Source organism: Mchenga conophoros, linkage group LG15 (assembly GCF_057382185.1).
Source record: "Mchenga conophoros isolate Kocher_MC1m ecotype Shallow Benthic linkage group LG15, M_conophoros_male_GT1.1, whole genome shotgun sequence".
NCBI classification, from domain to species: Eukaryota; Metazoa; Chordata; class Actinopteri; order Cichliformes; family Cichlidae; genus Mchenga; species Mchenga conophoros.
The window spans coordinates 1,669,789-1,676,054 of record NC_140540.1 but is presented as its reverse complement, the minus strand read 5'-3'; positions in this window follow the sequence as shown (position 1 = coordinate 1,676,054).

Below are 6,266 nucleotides of genomic sequence, written 5' to 3'. Positions count from 1 at the left end.
CATATTCTGAGGCACACGTGGGTTTGTGTCGAAGCATTAGTGTGTTTGCACATTTAAAAGCTTAATTAATCAGCGCCCTGCTGTTCCCTCTATCCTCTCTAACTTTGCTATCTGTAAGCCGAGCTAATATAACTGGACTTTGGTGGACGATGACTTTTTTCCTTCTTTTTTGTTGTAGTTTTGCCTCGATTACACGATCAACATGTGATCGAAGGGCAGACTTCCAGCTCTAATTCCAGGGGTTTAACAGAAGTATTGCTTTCAATAAAACACTTTCATCCCTATAGACAGATTTAAATCCACAATCTCTTCTTTTCACCAAGATTTCCAAGAGCTGGACACCACGGAAAGGAGGGAGCGACTTTTAAGGAAAAGTCACGTGACATAAATAAGGAAACTCTGAAGTTGAGCTTCGTAGGTGTTCACGTTTCACCTGAAATATAATGGAGGGATACTATTATTAACTGTAACCTCTGAACATCAGTGAATTTCTGATTGCAAGTTCAAAAATAAACCCATAACTGAAAGTCCAAAGAAGGCAGGAAATCACGAGGAGTACTGGGAGATGTGTTCGTAGTCGAGCAGCCAGTGACAGCCAAATGCCTTCCTGTAACTTTCACTTGCAGTGCTGTTGCTAGGCTGCCTAAATTGGCCTGTTGTTTCCTCATCCGTCAATGTTACTGTAACAAGAGCAACGCATGCAAATCATTGCCTGGAGCAAGCAGAATACAGTTTTCCTCTTATCTCTCTTCACTGGTCCCCAGATTCCTGGTAAATGAGATTAAATCATCACGAATCAACAGTCTTCACAGCCTGAATCTTATTATGTAATGATTGAAAACCTATGAAATCCCTTGATGCTGTCTCCATCAGGGAAATGTCTTATCAGGCACCAAGCTTCACTCCCTGTGCTTCAGATGTGTGCTACTTTTGTCAGCCAAACACAGTCACTGAAATGTCATTTATTCCACATGCTGATCTTTTCCCTCTCAAAATCAATACTGCACACTGTGCTTAATTCAAAGAGGCAATACAAATGTTTTTGTCTTAACGCATAAATCGCTTTCCTCACCAACAGACCACATGAGGCTTCAGCACTGTGTGAGGAGGTGGTATCAGGTGCTCTCTTCCTTCCTCTTTACCTTCAGTTATGTCACCACTAACTGCCACCTCCAGAGCTTCTCAGAGGATGCAGGCTTCGTTGGACGTGGACCTGAGGCGAAACGATCTTGAGCATAGGAAGGTTATCACACACTCACTCTCATCTGGTGTAACTCGACAGCCTGCACATCAGCACCTGCACATCAGCACCAGCGTATCAAAACAAGATGTTGGTTGATTTCTGGAGAAAGCCAAGCTCATCGGTGCGCTCGGTCTCGGCTTCCTCCACAGAATTTCTCCACAGGTTGGACTGGTGCAAATTGCCAGGTGATAACAGATAACACTCGTGCTCTGCTCAAGAAAGGCCAAAGTTGGCTCCCTCTGCTGGACAGGCTGAGCTCTTCTGAGATGTGCAGGACAGTACTGAAGAGCTTTCATGACGTAGGTCCTTCATCTCCTCAGACTGTATAATACCCACACAGGATAAAGGTGTTTAAAAAATGCATGTGTGTTATCATCACTCTCACTGTGCTGTATGTACATATTGTTTTACTTTATTTTACATTTTATAGAAACCATCTGTACATAGTTTAGTATTGTGGCCATTGTGCACTATTTGTACTTTATATCTCTCATTCACTGCTTCTTCCTCCTCCTCGTGCTCCTGTAACAAGGGAATTTCCCCAGTGTGAGATTAAATAAAGTCTATTTGATGTGATAGACATAGAAATAAACATTAATCACACAGTGTTTCAGGTATAGAGTAATTACACCATCAGCTGTTGGTTGATTTCCTGCTAGCCTTGCTCTGACTCTACAATAATAAACGGGTTCCTATGTCGCACTTTTCTATGCTGGTTGAGCTTCAAACCCTTCGGTGCAACATGCCTCGTTCACACTTAGATTAATGTAACAGAGAGCAACTCTGGGTTCTTTATTTTGCCCAACGATACTTTGGCATGCCAGGAAGTGAACCACCAACCTTCCAGTCAGAGGATGGCCAGCTCTACCTCCTACTGAATTTCCCGGAGGATAAAGTTTCATCTAATCTATCTAATCTGAACCACAGGCAATGACCAGCAGATCACAGGCATCCAGTATCTTTTGTTGATGTCATATGAATATGATGTGATATCCAAAGTGCGATTTACCTCTGAGAAACGCTCCTCCTCTCCTCGTATTACTGACCTGCTGCCAATTAACCTTTTAAAGCTACGATAATTAATTAGATTTGCAAATCATTGCATTCTGATATTATTATTATTAAGTCACAGACATTTAATCCCATATTATATTAGATATTAGAGAATAATCCCACACTGGGAAAATCCACGTTACAGTAGTTCACCGGTCAGGAAGAAAAGGGGAATTTGGGCTCTAGTTGTTGTCTGCGTGTCTTGGGCGGCTCTGCTTTAGTGTTTCTTTGAAATAGTTGAAAATAGCTGCCTGCCTAATATAGAGAACAACATTGGTATTCTTGATACAGTGCACTGGGCTGCTGGGACACGCTGGGTCCTGATATTGCATGTACTGCAGATAAGAATAGTTAGACATGTACCACTCACCTAAATGTTATTGCAAACCAATCTGTCTCCATGGCAAAAGCACTCCTGGTGGCAGTGGCCTTTCCCTTTTTCATCAACAGCATGCACTCTAATATATATACAACAAAAACCAAGGCAGCTCCAGGGATGTCAGTGTGATCGAGCATCATTGGCAGAGGACGTCTGACGTGCAGAGACGCCGCTCGGCAGCCCACAGGTCCAACCTGGATGTGCCACTGTCCTCGTGCAAAGCGGCTCGCGGGTTACACATCCACGTCTTTCGTCTGTGTTTGGGAGGACGTGAGCAAACAGAATTGTTTTAAAGAGTTCCCTTTTTTAGATCACAGCAGTGTCTTTCCTGAGTGGCATGCATGTGCTGAGCGTTGGTGTGTTATTAAGCATGATGACTAAAGCCTGAGAACACCCAGTTCTCTCATCAGTTCATGTTTCCGATGCGCCTGTCTGTCAGTGTCACTGCAAAGAGACATGCTTTCCTTCCTCCTGCGCTGCTGTGTGAGAGCGGCACACTGAAATAACTGCCATTAGGACCCACACTCTAACCCCGATGGCGAATGCGTTATAGATGGCCACTTCACAATGTGTCAAATCATATCTTGATTTGCATGTGTATCACACATTTGATCTTCTTCAAGCAGGAATAACAACCAAAGCAGAGAGATCTGAGAGATTTTCAGCGCTAGAAGAGCGAGAGACATGGAGCTCAGCACTAATGAAGACGTCTTTCTGCTGAGGTTCAGAAATGATGTTGGGCTTGTGATGTTTTCCACAGCGAATGTGTTTGTGCTACAGAGCAGACTTCGCCTGTTCAAATGAATAGCAAAGGATGCTTTGCAGTGAGCGTGTGCTACTTCCCTGACTTTGTTTTTCAAACCTAAAATGAAATATCTGCAAAAGCCAGTGTTTAACAGCGATGACACCTACACCTCTGTAAATGCACAAAAGCCATCTGTTAAGTCCGTAGCAATGCCGGCAGTCTTGTAGCCAGAGCACATCGAAGCACAAGCTGTGGGAGTGGTAGTAAGCCTCTCAGCGTTTGCCAACACTGTTGTGTTGTACTTTGTACAATTAGTGCAGATAATTTCATTCATGGTTTAGTCTTCTGTCTACAGGAGCTTTCTTGGAGCCTGCCAGGAGGATTTACTCTAATCTATGGGTCTGTCTGGGATGCTACCTGGGTGCATTGTGACAAACGATTAATGCACAGCCGAATGTAGTTCTTAGAGATATTGGTCAAAATAAAATAGAGTAAACCATACAGTGAAAGACCAGAACACAAATCACATACACACTAAGAGCAATTCGCCTGTTTAACCATTTATGTCAGAGAGCAGAGCGTGGCGTCGTCTTCAATCACAATTATCTTGAGTTTGTCTAGTCCAGCCTCCTCACGTTACCCTCCAATAATCCTTCGACATTTCTCACACCTGAGTTTTTTTCCCAACCTAAAATACCAACATCGTTTTCTCATTTATCTGGACTGTAAACAGGCTTTTATGCTTCTTCGATCTCACTGAGCACGTAACCAAAATGAAACATAAACCTTTAAACTGAGGACAACCGTCTCTACCCAACCAACCCGGTTACCCGAGCATTTGTATTCCACCGGTTTCTTTACAGTTCAACATACTAATTAATCCTGTTTGACAAGCAGACGGGATTATTGCGTTTCCAGTCACACTCTGATCAACTCATCCAAAGAGGCTACACACACTCCAATGTGTCCGGCTAAGTGTGCAGTGTTTGCCTGTCCCAGTGGGATGGAGCTTCTATGAATTTCCACTCCTGGAAATTAGTCGTAGTTTTACTATCTGTGTGCACACTCGCATAGGCCACAGAGATTTCAAGAATTTATGTGAAGTCCTGATCAAATTTAAACTGGTGGACTGCTCGTACTGGGACTTTCTGCCCAGTCAGCTTTTTGATTGGGAAACGTCCTGCCAACTTTCTTTACAGCAGCGATTGTATGTCAGCGCCAACAAGGGAGACAAAGTGTATGTGTACTCAATGTGTAAACACTCTGCTGCAACTTTTCCACTGACGGGTCAAAGAGCAAAGGGCTGTTTGAGGCCGATGGCCGTGGGGGGCACGTACTGTCCCATCTGAATCTGTTACAACCCTTTGAAACCTCTGGGATTTAGTCACCAGTTAATTCCCAAAAGTTTGAATCCATCTAATCTGCTAACCTGACATTTCTTTATTTGTTAGTTGATTTATTTAAAAAATGCTGGAATGATGCTTCCATGAGTTTAATCCATAAACAACATGTTTTATTTCATGTTCTACAGCTTTATTATGTAACTTGTTTTTTACATTTTTTATTGTTTTTAAGTGTTTTGGTGTTTTTAACTTGTATTGATATGCATCAGTTTTATTTATTTATCTCTTTATTTTCAAATAGCTGTACAGCACTTTGTTTGAAAGCGCTTCATAAATAAAGTTATTATTATTACTAACTTAAGCAAAGTGTTTTTAACAGTAATTTAGTCAAATATTAAAATGCTTCTGTGAAGACTGGTAGCCGTTACAAATATTTCTATAATGTAAATAATGTTTTCAATCGTGATCCTCAAAATGACATCATTACAGTGGCATCATCTCACAAGCAGCTGCCGTTATATAACTGTCAGGTTGGTGATATTGCCCATGAACAGTAGCTCCCAGCAGAGTTTTCAAAAATGAAAGCCAAGGAGGGCCCGTCATTTCTGACTGATGGTGGAAGGCTGAGCCAAGCTTTGGAGATGTGATGGCTGCTGAATCTCTTCCTGTCTCAGTGACACTGAGGGGGCAGTCTGGGGCTGTTTTCTAACTCCACTGTTAGTCTCTTTTAGTGTCTTAGAGCAGCGGTCCCCAACCCCCGGGCCTCGGACCGGTACCGGTCCGTGAGTCGTTTGGTACCGGGTCACGAGAGCTGAGGCTCAGGTGTGAAATGTCTGGTTTTCAGGGTTTTTATCGGTTTTCAGCGTTACTTTGTTATCGTTTTTATCGTTAACTCTGTTTCCCTGGGTCTTTTCACGTGTGTTATGAATAAATCTTCTTTTTTTCGGTACCAGTACTAGTTTTATTTTGTTGCATTTATCCGCGACACCTTAAAGGCCGGTCCGTGAAAATATTGTCGGGCATAAACCGGTCCGTGGCGCAAAAAAGGTTGGAGACCGCTGTGGTAGAGTCCAGCAAAAGTAAAGGAGTGGGAATGTTCTAGCATTATTCCCTAATAAGAATTAAAACAGAAAGTCAGCATGAGAAGCAGAGACTGGTGCATGCTCTTTCTATGGGGTTTCTGGGGCAGCTGTAGATCAGAAGTTAGAGCGGGTCATCATTGGATACTAATCAGAGGTTTGGTGATTGATCCCCGGCTGCTCCAGTCAGCAAATATCCGTAGGGGAAGATACTAACCCAAAGTTGCTCTCTGATGCATCCAGAATCGTCAATGTTAGATAGAAAGCTCTTAAGCATAGAAGGTTGGGCGTGTATGGATGGGTTAATAATAGATGCTGTATATACAGTGATGGTCAAGTTAAAAAAAAGTAATTAGATAACCTTTCAATAAACCTGCCAGTCCTATTTTTTGCAAAATCCTTCATATAAAATATAATCAAATGA